Consider the following 24,395-nt stretch of genomic DNA (forward strand, 5'->3'; position numbering starts at 1 on the left):
TTTGTTAATTTTAGGCCTCTGTATAAAAACAAATGCCAAAAAACAAAAAAAACATACCGTTACTGGAAAAATATTCTCTCCCGTTCCGATTATCGATATTGCTTGGGTAGCAGCTCGTGGCCGGAGAATGGTCGTTCCTCAAACTATGATGTATGTAGACAAACGTACTTACGGGCCAAGAAGCGCGCCGACAGTTGCAAACAGGTACTTCGAAGCGAGCGAATGTGTGCAGAACAGTTCCGCGCCGGACTATTCAAGAGAATGAAACAATTTGGACTAAAGTACCACAGAAAGGAAGTTGATTAGAAGGCGTGCAGAGGATGAGAGGATCTTTTCTATAATCCTCTGTGTGAACCAGGCAGCCCACCTGAATCCATTTTACATTGCTCGAACCGTAGAAGGCAGCCATCCTCAATTTGGCCAGTGGCATTTGGTTGAAAACACGCATCGAGGAATTTAGCCCTGTGCTGCTCGAGATATTGTTCCCATTATCACTCCATTTTACATACTCGTAGAACAGTCCAGCAAGAGAAATGAACGAACTAAGCAGGCAGCAGCAGGTGCACTACTGCATTTCTGCGTTATGTATGAAGTCGCATATTCCCATTTTGTAGCTGGACTTTTCAGAGGCGCCTAGACAATCTTTATGTATCTCGCCCAGACTTAATTTCCCTACTGCTAAGCCAGCCGCAAAACCTCGAACTAATCGGCTGGGCTGACCGCTGCATCGACCACGTAACACCAGCAAAGTTCTCAGTCAAAAAAAATGAGCCCACACAATGCCTTAACACACGACTAACCCATATGAAATTTAGCTATATTCTTGATTATAACATGCTCAAGCTACCCTGTGATCCTTTAAATTATGTCATAATTGGGCCAATTGTTTATTAGGGCTGTTTCTGCTTGCATGGCTAATATTTTCGTCATGTGGCTTGCGTGTTTCTGCCAGCTTGAACTCATTGTCCCCTTGACGTATTCTCACGACATCCCCCACCTGATGGCGACAAGGGGATCTTTTGAAAATCAGCAAGCGCTGTCTCCTTCTCTTTTACTTTTTTTCAAACGAACCTAGCAGTTAGTGGGGCACCCATCATGCATGAATATTTTGCCGTCCTAAGCTCTATTTGTTGATAGGCCTCGGTTCATTTGACAGTTTTAACCGTAGATAAGTTCGTTTAAAGGCGTCCACTCAGTATTCGACTAGCTGCTACTACTAGTTGTTACCACAACTTCTTGACACACAATTCATTAATTTAAGATATTGGTAACTTACATATTAAGTAATCACTTTTGGTAAAGCGGCTGTCACGGTGCTTTTACGCAGCTTTATGATAGGCCGCCTAGCAGTATCCAGTTTGCTGACGGAACCGCACCTTATCACTGCAGCATTAACGTGTTATTATTACTGTGGTGATCATCTGAAGTGACTGCTTCTTTAAAAAATTAACTTATTATGACTTTGTGCTTCATTCTCATGCTCAAATTCCGCTGTATACGATAACACAGTTAGTTCAGAAAGTTTAAGTTGTTGGTGGAAATACTGCTCATTTGCCATTTAATATCACTGTAACAGTTGTTTTAGGTTTCGGAAAAAAAAAAGAAAACAATATCATTTATTGTATAATCAAGTCTTACTAAACATTATTTACTATTATTTTAGGAAGTTTCTTATTTTCGTCATAAAATCGCCAAAACAAACGTGACTTTCAATCGGATAAATGGATAGATGCTATTATCACTTCAAACGAAAAATGTTATTCTTTTTTATGATGTAAGATAATATACCTTAGCAATGGGTTAAGTAGACTCAACCAAGCTTAAGCCCACCTAGCATGTTACAGAACATGCCTCTTAGACGTATATACCTGTTAAAGAAATTGCTGGTATATATATATATACAACACAGCGCTTCATTTGAATTATAACGACAAAATAGTTTATCATATGTCCATCGTAACTTTGCACCGTCATGGGAAACGATAACTGCCTGGTCTTTTTGCCCGATTTATCGGGTCTTTTCTCTAAGATGGCCTCACTTACTAGAATTCATTGGACCGAATACAAATTTTTGTTGACTGCTTTGTTTTTCAAACACTTCGCAGTCATTAAAGCCCCTCTGGTGCCGTCAAACGCAACTTATAAAATAGTTGACCTAACTGCGGGCTTCATCGAAGTTCTGGAGGTTACCCGTTTAGAGACACCAGTTCTCACCATAAAGAATAGCTCTGTTTGGGAGTCTCCCATTGCACCTGCATGTCGCTCGATGCTAAACTAGCTGTAAGGAGACGATAAGAATCAGTGTTTCTTTATGCTGCTCACTCAATTTGTGGATTATCGAGACTTTACCACATTTACAAACAAAAATCGTTTTTAATACTATATAGAAAAAAAAAAAATAAGTCACGGGGAGCAAAAAGAGAAAAGCAAGAATTTGAGGAAGACGGCATATATATATATACGATGGCAACTCAACCAGTAAAAGGGACCGATCCTTCAAGCCAGTTCAAGTTTATATATAGAACACGTATTTAGAAACAAGATTTGCCGTTTCAACAATCGCATATGGATCATCATGTATATATGTAGTGGCCAAAGCAAGTATAAACTATATTTCGCGGGGGCATATAAGACAGAAAGCGTGTTGCAGAGAGATTATCACTAATAGGTTTCAGTTACTGAATGATAAGGAAAATTAAATGATTCAACCTTATAACTTAACGGAACTACTTGTATAGAATCTGAACAATATGCATCGAAGAAGCTTCATTTAAGCCATAAGACTGGGAGTAAATTTTATTCGCGTTCTAAAGTTCACCTTCATTAGTATGCAAATTATGTTCTCTTGCCTTCGTGTACATAATAGTTGCCGGTTGAAGTAGAATGGGCGAAAGTACGCTTACAAAAAAAAAACTCTTGCAGTGTAAGGACCTGTCGGCATTATTTTTCCATTTTGTATACATTTAATTATCAAGCAGAACGGTGTGCGCGTACAAATATAAAACCAAATAACAATGCGTACGTTTACGTTTCAACTAAAATGCTCATTATCAATGAGACGACGTCAATAAAAGGAAATCTTGGCCCACTCTAATCTAGGCGGTATATTGCATCAAAATATAATCCAAATACGTCTGAAGTTAGCGTAGAGCCGGCTGATTGAAGGGGAACATTTTTTCCAGCATGCCGTCAAACAGTCCTTACAATGAAGCAGGTTGATTAAAGATGAAGGTCACAAAGTAACAATGAAAATATCCATATCAGAACTACTTCTGTGGCGGGCTACAATCAAAGGTTAATTTGGGAGCGTCTCCGCTAACTTTGTGGCCCATGGTATAGTGTTTTCGGTTATCCTGTGGTAGTTATTATTCCTACTATTGTAGGTTAGAACCCTTCATTTTACTGAAGAGAGATACAAACCGATACAGGTTAGGCTTTTCTAGCAAACGAAATTGAGTTTTGAACTTCATCCTTCGCGATACAGCCATCACAGCAGTAGCGAGCGTCATCCACTGAAGGCGCGCAAGAGCCACCGTCGCGTCAGATGGTTTCTGTGCGATCGCGCGGAGTTTCCTCAAACCGCTTTCGGCCTTTGCAGCAAGAGGGGGCGCAAACGGCTGCGATTGGAAGTATTGGTCGATTTCCGACGAGCAAATAGCATATTGGCAGATGGTCTTGAGGCTTCCAACTTGCTTAGTAGCATCTAGTAAAGTTCCCGAGCCAAATCAAATGGCTCTATTGATACAACTTACCGGTGGCTTTCGAGATTTGGGACGACAGTTAGTAGGGCAGCGCTTCCATAAGTCAGTTGTTTTTTAACGGGTCACTGCTAATATTGTAAAGAACGCCAATGATAAATGTGGGTATAATTAGACAACGGCAGACGGTCGACCCCGTTTAAGCATTTTGCGTCCAGACAGGCGTAAAATTATCGACAATAACTCGCGCCTTTGAATGATAACCTCTTGCAAGGACACCATTGATTACATCAAATTTTCAAGTAAATTAGTACGCTCGAAAGTTTGCCCTTGACACTATTTATTCTGGCATCGAATGGACAATGACAAGTCCTTGCTTGCCTGGGGCCGCATCTACAGAGAAATGGATATAGGTGAAAAGAAAAAGCTGAAGATATTGGCGAATTTTACTCAACTGCGCAGATCTTCAAAAGCGAAATTCGTTGCCAAAACTTGTGCTTTGCAGCCTGGAATCTGTTGACAAGCTTTACACTTACTTTTAACTTTTGCAGTGGCTAGCCATGCTAGCTATTCTCCTTTGACCAAGGACAGAAAATCCGTATTACAGTACGTATCACGTATGTGCCAGTATGCGACGTTTTTCTCACATTGCATTTTGATCTGAGGCAACCTCTTTCGACTCACATATTTCGTATAGATGGCGAAAAAAAGGTATTGATTGAAAGGTACTGACAGACGGGAACGTGGCGAAGGGCAGGGAAGACTCAATCAAAGGTTCGATAGGTAACACACATATGCAATATATGAATAAGGCACGTGCGTTGATTGTACGTAAGCGAGAAGCGTACGTACGACAAGCGCTGTGCTTGACTTCGAGCGATCAAATTTTACTCAACTTGGTCAGATAACTTAATAAATAACCATTGCTTACTATAGGCTTACTACATGTAATGTAATGCAGAGGCATGAATCTCTGGGGCTGTGTAAATGACAGATACCTCTAATGTGTTGCCAGCCCTTAATCTAAAACTGAAGCCTATCTAGGCTGTGCGGGCCCTTGAAAGTGCGGTATATTGTTGAACAGTTATAATTCTATGTTCCGTCTATAGACAACTTTATACCTACGGCTAGTCTACAGTTAATAACGCTGCCAGAAAATGTTTGTTTCCTAAATGCACGATTTTGCTATCACTTTTCATCAGCTGAACAAAATGATTGTTAGAACAATGTGTGCTTAAAATAGCTCTCTTTGTTTCGTTCAGTTCGTTGCCCCCGTTCTTGAATGCACGAAGGTGTTCATGCTCAAGCACAGCGACTCGGGCATACCGTCCGCGTAGACACAGTGTAACTATCTTGCCTCTATAAGTTGAATAACCTATGAACAATACGAAAGCCTCAATCAATCTCAACATGCTTGCGTTAACAGCGACTATTTCCCTCCACCTCGGCGCTACCCAGCGTCCAGTCACACGATATCTTTCAATGCCATCATCAAACATCGCGGGAACTTTGTCCTAAAAACGTCATCAAGCTTAAGATACTTGGCCTGGTGCTAATCGATGCCCGCTTTTCCTCCGTTTCATTCCACCCCAAACTTTTTCTGGCGAATTTAAGGTGTCTATCTTTCTGCCTTGGGCTCCAACTTCCCGTTTAATACTATTGCTCTTCATGAAACTATTTGGATGGCTGGCTAGCTAGCTAGAAGACTGCGTGAACAACTGCTGTCGCCTCCTGATGCCTTGCTATTAATGCACCGTCACCAACTAAACCCTCGTGGAATGGTCCTAATCTAAGAACCCCCTTAAGAGCTTGCCTTAACAGCATAGAAACGAGCCTGCGCACACGCTTAATCGTTAGCTGCTTGACCATGGAACTGGCCTCCTATCTCTCTGGCCATGCATCCCGTGTGTATAGTTGTGGTGACTACAGATTGTTGGAATTTCTGATTAACATTTAACAGCGCTTGCCGATCGCGGCAATTCTGCCAACGATCATCGCGGCCAAAGCAAAGAGCTTTCTCTACATCCGTTCCCTTCAGCCTTCTATCGTACTCCGCATCGTCGTCACTGTGATCTATGTTTGTGTGCGTGAATATGAAGATGTGTCTGTAGCGACGCGAGCCGTTAGTTGGATATGCGGAAAAGGTGCGCAGGTATTATCGCCACCCCTAGCACCGTTATCTCATGGGTAATCTTATGGGTACGCCGTAGCGGCCACCGAATCCAGAGCCATTTTGCCTAAGCCCTATATAAAAACCTTACCAGCATGGTTCTATTTGCTGCTTCCTTGCGCTAACTTTTCCCTTTGCTCGCCATACCTCTATGCGCGATTACGTTTAGCAAAGGCAGCTGCAGCGTGGCAGATTCAGCTTTGGCGGGAGATAGTAATAGCATAACGGGTACGATAATAGCTCTATGGAACAGCGGCAGCTCGAGAGGCGGGAGCAGCAGCGTTTCCTTTGCCCGCCTGAAACTATATCGCTATTTAGAAAGAAACGTAGAGTATTTGTCTGTTGGGCGGGCGAGCACGGCCGGCAACGAATACTTGCTTGACAGCTATTTCTATCTTCCAGGTCTGAAGTGCAAGACACGAAAGACAAAAGTCATCTAATCGATAAAGGCAGGAGGGCATCAAAAGGAGACAACTGATACAGCGCTAGGTAGAGATTTGTATCGTGAAACAAAGTGAGTTTACTAATTAATGGCAGATGCCCGCACCCCACGGGGGGGGGGGGGGGTAATATAGAATATCTATGTGATATCATGATACGTCTTTTTAAAGCAGGCACAATGCAAAAAGGGTTCAAGAATATGCGTACGTAAATATGAACTACTATATACAGTATCGATACGTTCCGCTGTCTAATGCGAATTCGTGATATTATTAGTGCACAAAAGCTAAATATGTGCAGGTTTGCCCGTTCGATACGACAGTCATACTATGTGCGCACACTATATATAGATATACATATATATATATATATATATATATATATATATACTACAGTTTCTTTATTTAGTCAGATTGGTTACAGAGTATAAGTTGTTGACGGGGTTTGAACCAGCGACCTGGCTCTTTTCGGCCATAGGTTTAACTGCCCAAGCCACCATTTATCTCATTATCTGTCAGAAGATGAAACTACTACAACGTGGCCAACAACGAAGTGCCGTTAAAGGAAAAGGTTTACCTCATAAGTTGTATTCTTTTTAAGATATTCTTACAATCAATCGTTTTGTCTTTCGACAGCCTCGCACACTCTGAAAACATCAAGGAACGGTGTCATCACCACGTGGCACTTGCCATCCATCCAGTCACCTCAGCTTAGCTCTCGCTATAGCTATGTGTGTGTCTGTGTTTGCGTGACTAAGACCAGCTACCCTTCCACGTTGATCGACTGACGTGCAATTACTTTTTCACAGGTAAGGGTTGCTTCATAGAAACAAACTGCTGGCAGATTTGTCGACGTTCCCCATTGCTAACCACTCTCTGCTGGCTCTATCGCGCGCCTTCTCAAAATGCTTCCTTGTTAGAAACTTGTGATCATCTATACTATAGCTAACGTAGCATGCCTTTCTGATAACGGCAACTGATACAGTGTCTGACACTGGAACTTCAGTTGATTTGAGCGTATCGCTGCGTGTGAGGGTGCCATGGTAATCTCCCCTTGCTCGACTACTAGCATTTTTCGAAAATAGTCAAAAAAGTTAGGTAATTTAAGAATATCGTGCTCGCTTGGTACTACGGTAATATATGCCAACTGTGGAAAGTGACAATATCTTATCCGTGTCTAAGGCGTCTTTTCCAAGTAGAATCGCTTCATGTCTTGTCTGATAAAACGGTCAGCAAAACCTGTTGGCACGGCAGACCATACACATTAATCTATACAGCGCATTGCCGTGCTAATACGTTCCTTCCGCCAGCACTTGTATTCATTCCACGGCAGCTAACGTTGACTGCAGGCCTACCCGTTGGACCGTACTCCTCTTGTACATTGAGGCCTTCGCCGCTTCATTAATCTTAGCCTTATACTGCGTTCTCGCAACTATTAGTTTCAACGTGGTCTTTTTGCACTTCCCTCTGAACTACTTTGCCTTGGCCTCACGTTATTTTCCTGTAGCTGCAGCTTGGTCCAGCATAATTATATTTTTCAACAAAGTGACTTCAATCGGTGCGCTGGGCGCCTACCTTATGCTGTAGACCAGTTGTAGTTGCTACTTTTCGAAATTTATTACCAACACATATTCACACCACAGTCACGATTCCTTCATAGTAGCGTACGGCGCTATCTCTATTCTTTGCCTGCAGCTCTATATCCTAATTGAGCAGGCCCTTACGACACTTACCTGATCCATTAAAGTTTGTCACGCCCTTCACCGGTACTGTTGATTTCCACAATTTTCGCCATAACATTTGCCATCACTAATTAAAATTTATATTACCGCCTTTTTGCGTAGCCTTGCGTTCTTTGTCACTCTGTTTTTAGTTGACTCACTTACGGATACACATACATGTTTGCCCAGTCACGCTCGACAGACAGTTTTCTTTCTTTTCCGTAATGCTTACAAATTGTTTCGCTTCGGTGTTTTCAGGTTCTTACCCCCCACTTGCTGAACTTTTAGGGAATGGGTATGTGGGCATCAGAAGGTGGCTTTGATTGTGTAGGCCTTATTAAAACAAACATGGATGGCCATAAACCATCGTCGAAAACAATTCAAAATAGGTCCACTTCTCAAGTCGTTAAGTCTATGAGATTATTCCACAATCACTATATGTGCTACTTCTCTGAGAGCCCCTGACCTTTTTAAAACGTCGACAAGGGTTGTATTCGCTACTACTAACTCTAAGCGTTAGTGCTGCCTCTTACAACCACTCATTTTCACTCATTCAGTTATCCTTTTCTATCTCCCGCTATGGCTAATTCTGATTTGTATGAACGCGTAGCAAAGTTGGATTTGGTACCGGAGCTCGGAAAAGTACTTTGTATTGTATTGCCTCAATAAATCGATTTCGTGTAGGTATAGGCTACATACAATTGTACTACTGGCGAAATTGCTCGTGCGCAGGGCCGTATTAAATGATGAATGTATGTGTGTTCACAATGCCTACGCCATGTGTGCCAAATTAGGGTTTCACGTCCGCGTGAGCGCGTTATTAAATATATGTTTGTGTAAAATATTTTATTACGCATTTATTTTTACTTTATTATCTCTTGTGTTGTATCCGCGCTATTGTCTCCATTGCTAAAATCAGGCTAGCATACCTGCTACATAACCTACATGGGTCTAATGACCCGTACACCGAACCGTTGGAGCTCTCATAGTAGCAGTATAGTAGGGACCGGCATCAGGCGCTTGTACTCCACTTAAGCATCAGCACTTGCTGGTTAATGCAATGCCTGAGTATCCTTTTAACAAATGTGTATAATGGGAACGTTCGATGTAGACAATCTGTCGCAATGCTGAGCGATGCCGGCTAGTTGGAGTGGGGCTTGCTGCAATGTCCTGCAATTGCTTTACGTTACACGTACGTACATAGGGCAAGCTCACCAACTATATATGAATGAGGTTCGTCTAGCGATGAGAAAAATGAATAGGGGGACGAAGCGGGTTGGGGTACGGAAGCCGTTCAACATCAATATACGCTCCTTTATCGACTCGACAATGACCGAGTGAAAGCCGATAAACTTAGTAAGTCGACAGGCGCGAAAAAGAACGTCGATATGGACGTGCGCGAATAGAACCTCGGCTTCGTGCGATTTTGCTGCCATATGCCTTTTTGCCTACGGAGCACGAAGTTACTAATGTAACTCGATTCCGACATTTCAACCACAAATGTAAGCACACTATGCGCCACACGACTTTGTTCCCACTTATGGCCAGTCTTTTCTCTAATATTAGTTGGTACCGTTCAACGGCATATCGGACCGGATCGATCTCGAGTGCAACAGAGGGCGACAAGCTACAAAGTGAACAATGTGATCAACGAAAATGTAGTAAGTTATTTTCTTTCTTCTGTATTGCCGGTGACGCCCTCTCTCTTTTGGTCAGAACCCTAAACCTTTTACCAATTCGTGCCTTCTGCAAGGCTTATTGCTTCAAAATTTAGTTCCCACGTTCCAACTCCTTTTGTAGTTTGAAGTCGAACGAACTTTACATTCTTTTCTTTCCCCTACCTTTTCAACACGTGCGGTACCTTGTAAGGGTGGGAAGCGGATCAGCGGATGTTTATGCGAATATGGACAGGAACTTGATTCGATAAATTCGTTCCGTAGCTATGCCCAGTCTTCTACTGGCATGTCCACATTTCGCTACCCATCTCCAAAGTTAAGAGCACTAGAACCCGCTATATTCGTTGCGTGACAATACGCACTGTCAGCGTTCGTCACACCTGCAGCACTTGTCTGTGCTTGTGTGAGTTCTACAGGTGTCAAACACATCCCAATAGCAGGCCTTTCGCGCTCTTTCCCTGAAGGAGCAGTCTAATCGGCGCTTTCATTATGACGGCACGCTATCATATAGCCGGCAAGATCGTGCCTCTTCTAAGGACAGTTGTTGATGCCGAGGCGGTAGCAAGTTCCTGGGCATTGCGCCCTTTCTCCTGCTACTCTCTACATTCCCGAAGCAGTGATATTTCCTGTCCGCAGGACTTGGACCTAACGTTTGTCGAACAGCTCAACTTTGTTTATAATACGAAAAAACGTTGTAAAGCTGTGAATTGTTTTGTTTGCATAGGTTCTGATGTAATAGTATAGTGTAGGGGTGAATTTCGTGCTACGGTTATGGGAAACATGTCAAAATATTGGTTGAAAGGTGATAATTAAGAAATTTAAACAAGGGAGGTTTGTTATTGGGCTTTTGGCTGTAAAAGTAAGTATGAAGTCGTCGTAACAGTGTATGTAATGCAGCTTGTTTTACTGCACAATGCAAATAGAGAATTTGCTTAAAGAAAGCAGTTGCCAACTATGGAAAAAAATACGGCAGTTGCCGAGCGAATGGAAATTATCTACGCACTCAACGGAATGGACATCCTAATTATTGTCAATAATTAATAAATCAACAAAACATCCAGCAACATACTCCGCCATACCTAATTTCTATTCAGTTAAAGCAGTGATGTTATTTTTCTCTAGTCTGCGCATATCTGTGTCTGCATAAAATCTATCTCATATATGCGTACCTGGGTCAATTATCGACCCCATTGGGATTCAGGTCATCGGAAGTGAGCCATGTGTCTTCACGTCAGTGCAATCGTACGCCGTGCCAGCGACTGCATTGCGGCGGAGGCAAATGACTCCAAAATGTCATGCTTTGAGCTACTATTTTATAGTCGTTGGCATTTCTTTTTAATGCTAAGCCCAGTAATGAAGAAGGCAAAAATAGAGTTTGGCGTAAGAATAAAAGACTTACCCCATGGGTGCCCATGGGGTACAACGATGGTCGCTCTTGTTATCCCACAGTAGCCCTTATAGTAAAGGAAATCGGAAGGAACGCGTCCACAACGCTTTTATTCTTTATAGGCTGACAGATGGTCATGATCAAGGTCTCTTCATCTACTCGCTGCTCACATAGTGAAAAAGGGAAATTGGGCACATAGGATACAAATACTTTCTTAAAAGCGGCAGCAAGTCGAATTAAAAGTAGTTTTCTTTAAAGTTTAACATCGAATTTGCTGGCATGGTGAATGAGAACAGGTCTTCCTTACTGCCCGCTATAAGTGATCAGTTGTACTTTATGTTTACAACGATATCTATATAGAAATTTCGACGATTTGACCGTTTTCTGCATATCATCTAGATACTATGGTGTCGTCGGAAGAAGTCTGCTAAGTTCAATGAATTTTGTTACCATAGAAGTGATCAACAATCCTATAATGCATAACCTGTCACAGATTTGATTAGAAGGGCATAGACGAAGTGCGCGTTACACTGGACTCTATGAGCATCAACACATCGTTTCGCTAAACTAGCGGTCGGCAATAATCACAATTGACTATTTCATATGCATAGATAAATATTAACCAGGCTAAAAAGTTCTAATTATTTTAACATAGCTAGGTGGTCATCTGTCAACGATCCAGTAAATGTTTCGTCTGGAGCCATATTAGCCCCATAATCAAACATTTTTTTCCTCAGAGGTTTCCACAGAAACAGTAATTGTAGCGTACGTAATTGTATAATATATATGTTATGAGGATGTCACTGCATAACGTCATGGTATTGGAGAAATAGATCAATGCCGAAGCAGTGGCGCCAAGTTGCCTCCATGTCTTTTGTGACGATTCGAGGAAAAGACAACTCCTCAATGGCAAGCAGCGGAGCACTCGACAAGAATACTCCGATGCCATAGCCCATGTGCCGGCTCAAGCCTACTACACACTACGCAGGTGCCTGGCTAGACGATTCGTCGGTTGTGGTGTAACAGGGCAATGCATTTCGTAGTATCTAATGTGGGCTAAAATCAGGGTAGGATTGGCAAACATCCTCCCTTTATCGAACTACTGTGGCACTATGGTTGATCGGTCGTACTCCCGACGTTGATGGAAGAACGCAGCAACGATACGATTTTCTACGAACGGCTTAATTTAGAGCGACAATCACCAGGTAAGGAAAAGGGTCTTGCTTATGTAAGTGGAAGCGACCAAAGCGGCCAGTTGAAGAATGGAAGAAGACGCGAATGTCGGGGTCGGTGTCCTGAAGAGACGGCTGGCAATTCAGCTAGGTGGATATGTAGTCCTGGCAGCTACTGCTACAACTGTCACTTTGTCGTACGATCATTTCCCTACCACCACCAATGCCGCGATCGTCCGGACGTCCGCTAGCCTTACAACGACGACGACGACGACGCTATGTCCCTTGACAGGAAACGCAAGTAAATCACTCTCTATTACCCCAACCACCATAGAAGGGCGATGTTATTCTCGCTTTTTGTGGCTATCAGAGCATCGAAGTGCCGTCGGCCACCGAAGAACGGGAAAGTTGGAGATGATGGTGGATAAACTATGCCGCTGCCGGGCGATATGAGGTTTGCGCTTTGCTGGACGAGAACCTCCAATTCGGTACACTCCGACAGCCTCCTAGCCAGACAGGGAGTAGGGGCACAGCCTGTTAGCGATGTGACGGCGCTGCTAGACGAAATTGGTTGCAGCGTCTAAGCCAGGATCCGGCGGGTAGAGGTAAGCTGCATCACCATCACCAACACCAGCATCGTAGGAGCAATCTCATCATTGAATGTTCGTTACCGCAGTTCCGTAATCTTTTTCTTTTCTTGATAGTCCTATTCGCCGTCGCTAGCCCGACCCGGCTATCCACTCACTCTGTCGGTCGGGTACTCCGTTTGGCTCTGCCATCAAGGTTTTCCACCAGATGCATCGTTCATCGTCAACATCTATTTCTCTCGGGCCCTTAGGCCTGCTGTCGTCGCCCATAGGCGCTGTCTATGGAGAGAGCCTTTCCTTGACGCCTGCGGCGTCTGAATGATGGCAACGATACTGCGAACGATACTCTTATAAGGGCTTGGAGTCCTAGAACAGGGTGTAACGTAGGTCTATCAATACCACCAGCTGAGTGTAACCCCAGCCATTAGCAAAAGTATAAGGAAGAATGTAAGCAGGCCAGCCAGCCAAGCGTGTCACTTCTATAAGCTTAGACAAATCAATGATACCCTCTAGAGCCCCTGTGTGACGACTATCATGATATGGACAGTGCAGTATGGACTAGATCTGAAAACGTAACCGTAGCCGCGGATTAGGTTCCCCAATAAAAATTCACTGTTTCCTTTCTGTGCGCAATTGGAGCTTGTTAGTACGTAATAATATAACCCTGTTATGATAATGCATGACGATCTATATGACAATACTGACACTGGCATTAAGTGGAAAAACATAGAATTCCAAGAGAGAAAACGTTGAACCGTGTGTGGTTAATAATCATCTGAAACCGAACTGCAAATATAATGAAATTATCATTATCTCATGATATCAAGGGAGTAAAATAGTATCGGTATATCCCAAACCACCTGCATCCTTTTTATAGTGCTGAGACCGTACAAAATATCGTTCAGCCACGGATGACGTTAATTAAGAATAAAAATTGTTCAGTGGCGGCTGTCGTTCATTCTTCTTTTCTTTTTTTGCTGACAATTTGCCTCAGTCAATATAACACCACATCGTTTTTGTCATGGCTGCATCCTTCTTTTATGCGCCAGCTAGGTTATCTATTGCACAGCCTTTCGCAGCAACTGGTTCTTGTGTAAATTTACCGGGCCAGGCCAGATCTCACAGTCAAGCTGCCAAGGCTGCTGCTAGTTTTTTGGCCCTCACCGACATTTTTAGCATTGCAAAGGGGCATATCGATCTTAGTTACCTGTCGAAAAGTAGGGCTAGAGGGATCGTGCCTTCATGTTCAGCGAGTAACAGTGATCTGGTGTCCTGGATTTTGGGCCGGCCATGCGAGGAACAGTGACCATGAGCGGCGTCAAGAGCGCAGCTATCAGTAGCAAGTAGAGGACGTAAGCCGTCCTGGCTCTCGGCTGTTGCTGGCGCTGCCATCGATACTTTGGATAGGACTCGTGTACTCTATACTGTGTTGCTAGACCATGTTGGTCCTGTTGCTGATATGATGACGCGGTGACTGCTATGACTGAGCATTCCCTTTTCCATCTTGCTTCCTTTTACGTCGTATGTGCCTGGCCTGCCACTGTCGTCGCCGCCGTCATAAGGTGATGCTGTTACATTCTTTATCTTCCATTCTCCCGTGTGTGTGTGTGAGGTGCGCCGGCCCGCTTATCCATCAGGTTGGGCGGCTGCTTAGGTAGCTGGCTATCCACAGTCATTGCTGGAACAGCTTCAATGGTAAGTGAGGTACTGGTGGTGATAGTGGTGTCGTAATGTACGGCTTGCTTCTTTGCGCCGAACGGTTTCTGCTGCTACCCCGTATCGGCTAGAGGTTAGCGGCCGCCATTATACTACATTAGACTACTAGTGCTGCTATACGTCACTATATAGCTTGGTGGTCAGCTTTGATAGATGGTGATGGCCGGCATTGATAAGGTTGAATTAGCGCACCTGTATTCGGACGTAACATTCTCTTCTTTAGGCAATCCCGCCGGTCACACTTTCCGCTCCTTATGGACACATATAATACTAAATGCACTCGTGCATTGTCTATTAGCTCTCTGCTTTCAACATAACTAACTGCCTGTACGGTCTACAGTTCTTAGAGAACGCACCATGCGTTGCGCAGAACTTTGTAGTAGCTAAGTGGTCATGGTTGAATAGCATATCTATAGTGACAACGTTTTGTAGTCTCGTCCCTTCGTCCTTTTCCAATCATTTTAATCGTTATCATCGTAACGACATTTCTTCTTATTTTAACCACTTCATTCACAAGTGGGGCCCAGCGTTCCCGATTTCCGTTTGGCGCAAAAACTCATCCATCATTATAAGTGCTGCAAAAAAGAATCTGCCGCGTCAACAGGACGACAGCTCATATGATGATAGTAAATGTGAACCGTGCGGGCAAACCATCGCGATCGAGCGACAACGGAGGCAATAGCATCGTTGATGAAGAGATTCACATCGTTTCACGAATGCTGCCATGCTACTTGTCTGTGGGTAAACTTCCTCAATAAATCAGTCAATAATGGATGCTAAAGAATTTAATTAGCAGGATAACGGCGCCTATACCTTGAAACACACAGCCAACACAAAGCCACGCTACCATGGCACAGTTGCACTGTAAATAGGTGTTTGTCTCGCCGGCACGACGATACACTGAGCTCCATCCACGCTCTCAGGACGCTCGCACTAAACAGTGGCAAGGTGACCATGCTCATAGCGATACTGTCTCACACGAACCTGTGTCAGTTAGTTAGTTAGTTACCAACGGCCTAATGGTCAGGCTGCCTGCCCCTGACACTTGACAACGCCAGGTACCATTCGATTTGCTTAGCTAATGAGAGGTGGCGAAAGTAAGATGGAAGCGATAGAGGAAGATAGGAAGTACGAACGATTAGAGCCAGCAGTCGCAAACGGCGTGATCATTTTTGCTACTACTGGCGTACTTTTACTCTTTTTACCACCAACACCACTATGCCTATTTCATTATCCGTTTCGACTTTTGACGATCTTCAATGAACAGCAGTCGACTTGTCGAAGCTTTTACCAACTGCAACCTTCTTTTTTCTCTTCTAGTTTGTTGCCTTCAATCGCTACTTACATTTGGCCGGTCATTGCTGCTCTAATTCGATTGACGGGACAGTCTAGCATAACAGCAAAGCAAAAAGGCGAGCGAGCAAAAAAACATGCTTAACGTTTATCACTCGACAATTGAACTAACCTTCTATCGTTACTATTGCCTTACTATTCCTGACTGGCATACTCTGGAGTAAAGCGGTCAAAGGGTTGTCTGCTTTAGCTGCTACCGGTAGGCAGTATACACGAGCGGACTCTGGCCTTCGTTTTACTCGACGAAACCTTCTTCCTTGTGTGTGTCATTTCTGCGTGCACTACCTATTACTACTACCTTTTCATATCATTACTTTTCCACCATCTAATTCTCACCTCCATTTTGGCCGTGTTATTTCATTTACTGATTTTACATCCGACTCGAATCAGCCTTTCCAACTGCAACAATGTCTCATAGCGTAGCATACGCGAGCGACTTAGCCCTTTCTTCGAATCAGTAGCTCACCGTGAAATAGCTGCCGCTATGCCTATAACTGACACACCATCGCTCGCTTGCGGAGCGGCGGCGGCGACGCCAGCTGTAGCTCTCGTCGCTTGTAAAAACAATCTCGCACCTGCTGCTGCAGCTTGTCGTTAGCTTGTCTACCCGCTTCTGGCCTCCACACCTTTGTCTGGTACGCAAGCGACAGTAATTTTCTACCTCCCCCCCTCCCCCTTTTCCCGTACCGTTGTCCTTATACCCACGACAAGCTTACGCCTCATTGCTTGCAGGGTCATATACTCTGCTTCTAGCAGCAGCGAGTTAGTACCACCGGTCTTTATATCATCCAACTCGACTGACGGTCAGCTTCAACGGACCGCGATATAGATAAAGAAAGATCAGTGAATATCTGTGAAGTCACCGATAGCCCGAAAGCTATTGAGTTATACACCGATGATATTTGCCTCCATCGTAATCAGCCAGAAGTAGCTCTCATGAACCCCACAGTCATCACACCCTAGGCACACGTCTAGTAACATCCGCAGCAATCCTTATTTTTGACGATACCTTAAGGTCTGCTCTATCGTCTACTACATTTGACCAGTGCCGCTACTTCAGTCTGTGATTACCAGTAGTCGAGACCCCCTTTCCTCCCTAGCCTCCTTTTGACTATGCACTGTAAATAGAAAACTCTACGACCAGCACATCTCAGCCCATCGGGTTTGATAAAGAAGCTAAATGCATAGAATAAATAAGGTTGCATGGAAAAAGGAAAATATTGCGTAAGATGCGCGTATTCACAGCTGATCAGAAAAAACGAGAAAGCTAAAAAAGAAAGGTTCGTGCCTAGTCGCGTGCATCGGTTGTTCGTTGTTTCTTTGTCTCAATGCTAATCTGCGTCGTTAGTCAATCAGACGGCCTGGGTCATTTGTTGCTCTGCCATTTTCGTGCTGCACGACTGTACAGGACATGATAGATATCACATCGTGCAGCTGGAAAAAAAGCAATTGTGTGGAAATTTACTTGAAGCTTGTTTGTGACTATCATGCACAGAACAATATCCACTTTTGAAAGGCGGATGCGAAGACCATAAGTTTGGATCAATTTCTGGATTTATCTGTGAAGACACATAGTTAGAGTAGAAAGGGTTTCATGTATGCACTGTACGGTAAAAGAGAAATTGCAGGAGGAGCTGACCGGGAAAACGTGAATTTCAGGGCAGAAAAGAAGTAGAGGATCAATGCTAACGCCTGACTTACTGACGGAACGAACAAGTGATCAGAAAAGACTAGGTTCTATAGCTGCGTATATCCACAAAGCCACTGAGCTTAGTTACCTGCCCAGATCTGTCTGTCGTCAGCAAAAAGAACCAAGCAGTATTACATGCATCGTGTGGCGTATCCCATTGCATCTTCACCCGCAGCCTGCCTCGATAAGGCTGTATGCCGATGGTGAGGACGACAGGCCGTCAAAAGGGATCCCTGATGGTTAAAGCCTTTTCATCCGATGGGAATCAGATCGCGTAGGTAATCAAGAGAAGTTCGAAAGCTTGTTCTAATTACGCTTGTTACCCAGTCCTGATGATGCTGCTTGCCATCCTGACTTCATCATCGTGTTCGTCTCCCGGAAGCATCGTCGCTGAATCGCACCAACTATGCGTCAATCTAAGACTGCCTAACACGACCACAACAGGCGGACACCTACAGTCATTGCTCCCTGTTTTTGCAAACAATGTAGCAACTAGATCTATTGCTACTGCCTGACCATGCAGTACATACAAGGGATGCCGTGCGTGAAGTCATGCTCATTCGTATTCAATGTACGCAAAATATGCGATGTGAGTGTGATGTTGATTTCGACTGGTACGATGACTACTTCTACGACAACGACCCACGCTGCCAATGAAAATAAGAGCCACGAACGATTTAACATGGTGGTGACAGTAAGGGCTGGAATAGTGCAGGCAAAATTAGGAACGTCGATAGGCGCGGCAATAACGGCACCCGTATAAGCAACAAAGAGAGCGCGCGGCAAAGATTCCCCGAGATAGCTTTCGTCGCTGCGCTTCCATAGCTGTCGCTGTTTCTACTGTGGTCACGGATTGATTTACGTCTCAAGCCATGCTGGGCTGGTATCATTGTTTTTTTGACACTTTGTCACGTTTTCTTTAGCATCTTCTCTCTATTATTAGCTTTCACTGAACCACTTACGACGACTTGCTAATATCTAAGAACCAACGAGGACTTTAAGTACCTACTGTCGACTGCGGCAGCGGACTGCGAACTGCCTCGGCAAGCACAGGAAGTGGCTGCCGGCTAGAGAAGAACAAAGTACAACAGAAACGACAAAATTAGCTGAGTAGTCGGATAGCACTCTTCAGCAAGAGCGTCAGCCTGGGCAACTTCTGCCTCTCATCTCAGTCAGCTCGAGCCAAAACCCGAATGTGCGTCCCCATCAGAACAGGAGTAAACTGGCCGGCTTCGGACACACGATTGCTCTGATCTATCTTCAATCACCCCGCGAAAGCACTACACGCTGCCGCCATTGATGCTGCTGACTAAGCTATTAGGATACGTGTCGGGAAAAGGGGCAACACAAGGGGGTGTGAGGGAAGGCCAATAGAAAGGAGGACATCGTAGTAAAGTAGAAGAGTAAGAGAAAAAAGCGTTGTGATAGCACAAACTATTGGGTGAAGATACCTCAAAAGACACAGTTGTCGATGTAGGTACACCAGCAACTCGACATGGCAATGTTCAAACAAGGCTGCACGACAAGCTCATACACAACCAGACACAGAAATACAATGAATGATTAGTGTATGGCGGAAGCAAAAGACGGCTGAAAAGAGACCCTATCATTATGCACTTTCGAGCACACCGATTAATTGCGGCGGCCATTGAAACTTAACGTAATCTGCGTACGCAAGCGAAAAGTGTAACTCACCATTTCTGGTGAGGTTCTTGTCTAAGACCCTCGTGGAGCGATAGCCAATGCGAAGAGAGGCTGGCTATGCAGGTGATCAAGGTGGCAAAAAGTTACGGTTTCAGGTGGCCGGTCATTTATTATCAGCAAGAGAAGAAAACGTTGCTGGAACGTAACATAGGATCTGATTTGGTCTGGCAAGCCGCCAGCCCCATATAATGAACGTTTATTTTGAAGAACTGTTCTTTTCAAAACTAGCGCTTTCAGTTAGCAAGATAGGTATGTGTGAACACTCCTCGTTATAGGAAGCATCTGCATCCGTTACGTCGCGTCAGTTCACCTTAGTGTTTTCAGACATCCGCCTATTGAGCGCTATTCAGGTCATTTTATCGTCGGCTTTTTCTTTCTATACATAGGCTTTGTAGTTTAGCTGGCTAGCTCTCATATGCCGACGTAATTCCCCTCTCCAAACTACGACGATAGTTCCAAAGTCGTGTAGCATCTTGGCTCACCTCTCCACTCGTTCCTTGCTTCCTAGCGTCATCTCTATGCGCTTTGTAAGAATTGTAAGCGGAGTAGGTGCTGGTCCCATGGCATTTTCGGAGTGCTTCGATTCTTTATCTTACCCTGGTGCAGTTCCAGCATCCTGAAAAAGATGTCGACAAGCAGAACATGTCACGATGCGTTCCGTAGGGAGGTCTGTTTTACTTTACTTATCCTCGACGGCCTAAGCCGTTGGATTGGGCAAAGCAGGCTTGCCTCCTTCGTCTGATCCTGTGGAAGTACGATGACATTGCTTTTTGCCTTTACCCGTATGCTATCACGTACTCTACGATGACGTTTTACCACTTCGACATGTAATATGAAGGCGGCCTGGGCCGTGCTTTCCTGTATGTTTTGCAAACATCTAAATAAGCTTGCGATGCATGTGATGGAAATCTTTGTGAGCTTTAGCTTGATCTGCCGTTTTTTGCCACCATTGCTAGCCAGAATCTATCAGGAAAAGCACAGAAAGGGTTTGTTTAGATGCTTTTCGCTCAGACAGCGTAAAGAAGTGGTCAAGCCACCGCCGCCGCCGCCGCCGCCGTTATCGAGCTCCTGCTGCTGGGATGCTGCAGTACAGACGGCACAGTGAATTCAAGTGAGAGTATTGCTCGCCTTCCTGCTTTTGCTTAGTCACTCTCGTCCGGGCACACACATTACGCCAGCAACGGCACTTCCATCAGCGATTCCGCATTAGCATCAGTCGCTTAATCGACGCCTGCCTCGGACTTCTTGTCGCCGTCATCGTCACTCAATACCTCCACTTTCCGCCTTCTTGTGAAGTCGTTAAAAGCACGCATTGAACCGTTTGTATGTCCACAAGCTCTAGATCGGCACACACGCCGGCTGGCTGCTCTCTTTCTCTGTCCGCAACGAATGCTGCTATCCTTGTGCAGTAGGCGATAAAGTAGGCAACGGTTTGCACAAATGCACCAACTCTTTCCCGTCGGGTCAATTTTTCGGTAGTTTTCTCCCGCTGCTCTGTCGCACTCTTCCAAACCCACACCACACGGTGTTCTCAATGATCCAGATTCTGTCCAACAGCCCAGCCAGTCTAAGCCCAGTCAGTCTAACCCCAGCCAGTCTAAACCCAGCCGGGCTTAACGTATCCAGCAAAAGCCACAACGTATCGCTGCTCTATCGAGAGGCAGAGCTGAGATCCATCTATCTCCTTAGCTGTCTGTCAGTATCGGGTGCCTACTCCACGCTGCTTAGGTAGACTGAGTTGGCAGCCAGTGGCAACAATTCGTGCTGCGGACGCAGAGGACAGGACACCGGCGCCAATTACCTGGGGCCATTCGGACGATAGTTTGTATCCGTTGATTGTTTACTATCGCCGCCACTATCTGTGCTGCCGTCCCTGCGGGCCATATGCCTTCAATTGACCCCTCATCCTCTCTCTGCGAACGCTGCGATCACCCCCGACTGACACTGTCGGCTTGCGGTGGACCGGTCGACTCAAGGGGTTTAGTTGGCCTGTTTGCTAAAAGCGGTTATAGGCCCACATGCATACTATTACTACAGCTCCTAAGCATATGTCGAAGGAAGAAAGATATAAACACGCATTGGTGGGAAACACGCGCTATATATGTTTAAATTGCTGAAATACGACAGGATAAGACGAAGCAACGTGATGAGGATGTTAATTTAAACGTGAAATAAGATCTATGACGAAGTCGACGATACAAGGCTTATAGGCTTTTTTCTGTCACAATAATAATAATAATAGTAATCATGAAAGTAATAATGCTAATCATAAGAGTAAATAAAGATGCGAACACCCGCTACGTGGAATGGCGTATGCGGTATAACTGGCGAAAAACCCTACGGACGACTCTACGAGCACGGCAGGTCTTACGCATCGTCAATCGAAGGATGACTGAGCAACGTACTCACAAAAAGATCGCGAATCGCTTTTGTCTCAACGGAGCAGCACTATCTTCAGACAGAACAGCGAGTTAGGGAAAGCATGATTTCCTATCATTTTTGGGGCTTCCACTCATTTTTGTTTTGCATATAGCAACTGGCCCTGAACGCAGAACACGCGCGGATTAAGACTGAGGACATATTCCCCAATTTAGATTTAAGCAATCTAACTAATTTCCACAAAATGTCTCGCTCGTAACGATGTCGTGAATAAATTATTTGTAATGTGGCTGTAAATCTGTGAACAGCAAAGGAAATCCTATTTAGAAATACCCATATTGGGGATATTTCCGATAGCAGTAAATATTCACGGCAATGCAAATGTCGTCGTGGATTTCATAGCTCTGTACGGCGAATATATAATGCATGCGTGCCCAATAAACTTTGCATGTCACTTCATCAGTTTATTTCTAAATAACGACGACCCTAATAAATGACTCGCACGAGGTGGGAAGTCATGTACCCCTGATGTTTGATGGCTAGGAATGAGTAAGCTTTCACTTTCTGTTTCCTGTCCAAGGCCGACAGAAGCTGATTGGAAGCGTGTTCGCAGACGCGTTTTGATACGCGTACCAACCTGTAAACAACACATACTAATTACCGTTCAAGTAAGCAAAACGCCTGCGGTAATTTGATGAAGTAAAACTGGGTTTCGATTCCATCGAAGCCGAAATAGAGAATTTGAGACAGGATCTCACATTAATACAACGACTCGTTTAATTAAAGGGATAGTATCACAATGATTATATTCGACAACCAATGTCAGTCCACGAACTATTCTATATGAATATAGAGATATATTTAATTCCTTTAAAGTTTCATCAGAAGATTCTTTCATATTCCTTTCGCTTTTCTTACACTGATGACTCGCTTTAGATACCTGCTGGCTTGGTAGAGACTTATTATGATACCAGATGACATCGAGGAGCTCGGTTGTCGTACGTCTTTTTTCGCCGACGAAAGGTCATCAACCGAACGCCAAGCGACAAGCGGTGCCCATGAACGATCCGACCGGATGTGCCATCCATTCGGTAATTATCCCCTCGTCTCAGTTCCCTGATCGAGAGCGAGCATCCTCGTCGAAGTTTCCCTGACAACTGCGTTCGAAAGCTGTGCCTACAAAGGGCTGTGGTGCCGACCACGGTGACAATGTTGGTGGTCTTCATGATCTTTGTTAACGCCCACAGCTATCCCCTGCAGACAGCCAATGAGTGCTGTTTACCAACAATGCGCTTGCTGTATATTTTAAACTCAGACATGTTCGCCGATCCTTAGAGTTCGAAGTGAGCTTTTCGAACTGCATCTCTTTATGACCTGTTCCTAAAGGATGTCCTGAGCGTGTTCGAGTTGCTTGATCGACTGGCTTAGACTCCAAAGAGACCAGGTGGCCTGTACTGTCTCGATCTAGTTTAGCAGCAAAAGGACACTAGGGCGAAATATGACGAGCCAGTAAGAGTTGGCAATGTCGTGGTATCATTTGGCCGGAGCTGCTAACGAATGCTTTGAGCTTTACATATGGTGTTAGCGTTTTAGTTAAGCGTTGCTTCCATACATGGATGGTTTCTTTAGGATGAAATGAAGTGAGGAAAACTTATTTCCAACCTAGAGCTTCTCACATTTTTTTACAGATTTACTAGGCTGCCAGCGTTGCTACCTGTCCTAGCGTCTACGTCTTTGAAGAGCCGGTTACTCTGGCTCTTGTGTGGACAACGGGTCGATTAAGGACCAAAAGATCTCTAATAGAAGAGGACTTGAATGCACAACAGAGAAACATAATAGTGACAAATAGAAAATGCGAAGGGCAGGGACGGAGGAGCGTATTCCCTGCACGAAAATGATGTGCTAACGTCATTGTATTGACAGTACATGTGCATGTATATAAAAAGCCGCAATGTACATGATTGACTGTTTGCGAGGTGGGAAACACGAGGTTCTGAAGTTCCACTGGGAGGTCAGCTGAAAAAGTATCGACCGAGTTAGTAACACAAGAGAAAGGGTCGGCATAAAATTGCCGAAAAACTGTCAGTTGGGTAGAAAAGGAATCGTAAGTAGAAACAATGTGAAACTGTTAGCGAGGGACTTGAACCGTATTCTTTTCGACCATAAGCCACTTTTCGTAAATCATCATTGTGCGGAATAAATCGAACAGACTTCTGCTAAACGTTGCGATCTTGGTAGTTTACCCCTTATTGGTGATGACGTAGTGAATTCGTTTGTTGCAGCCAGCCCGGTTTTGCTTTCAAAGCTGAAATTTGAGTTAACCGTAAATTGATCCCGTTGAAAAGAGTAGCGCAGCGTTTGAGCTATAAATACCTTATATATATTTAGAAAATGTGGACGTCACGTCACGTTACGGGCGAAAACGTTAAAAATGTGAACGGTGAGTCGTCAGTGTTAGTACAGAGCATGCATAAATCTCTTGGATTAATGACACATTTGTTTCGTAAGATAGCTCAGTGTATCTAGAGATGACATGAATAGAATTCACGAAAACTCACAAAATCAAGAATATAATAAAAACCGTGCAAAGTTATATGTGGGGCGTACAGCGAAAATGACGCGTGTTTTTTTTTTTTGTAATTATCGTTAAAATAAGGTAGATTATTGAAAAAATGATAATACTTGAAATGGATTAAATATAT

The 24,395-nt window shown here is 44.2% G+C and overlaps 1 protein-coding gene and 2 long non-coding RNA genes across 4 annotated transcripts in view; 2 read left to right on the forward strand and 1 right to left on the reverse strand.

Moving 5' to 3' along the window:
- LOC147756543 (uncharacterized) overlaps nucleotides 1-16,234 on the reverse strand; it is a 29,005-nt gene extending 12,771 nt beyond the window's left edge. The window contains exon 1 of the long non-coding RNA XR_015323895.1: nucleotides 16,033-16,234. This is a non-coding gene — a long non-coding RNA (uncharacterized LOC147756543). The remainder of the gene's footprint in view (nucleotides 1-16,032) is intronic.
- Nucleotides 1-24,395, forward strand: part of LOC111248405 (glutamate receptor ionotropic, kainate 2-like) — a 315,895-nt gene that overhangs the window by 117,448 nt on the left and 174,052 nt on the right. The gene's annotated exons all lie outside the window — the stretch shown is intronic.
- LOC147756544 (uncharacterized) lies at nucleotides 6,234-24,297 on the forward strand. The gene is made up of 3 exons (XR_015323894.1): nucleotides 6,234-6,382; nucleotides 6,945-7,117; nucleotides 23,382-24,297. It is a non-coding gene; the product is annotated as an uncharacterized LOC147756544 (long non-coding RNA).

Source organism: Varroa destructor, unplaced genomic scaffold (assembly GCF_002443255.2).
Source record: "Varroa destructor unplaced genomic scaffold, Vdes_3.0 BEIS01000003.1, whole genome shotgun sequence".
Taxonomy (NCBI): Eukaryota; Metazoa; Arthropoda; class Arachnida; order Mesostigmata; family Varroidae; genus Varroa; species Varroa destructor.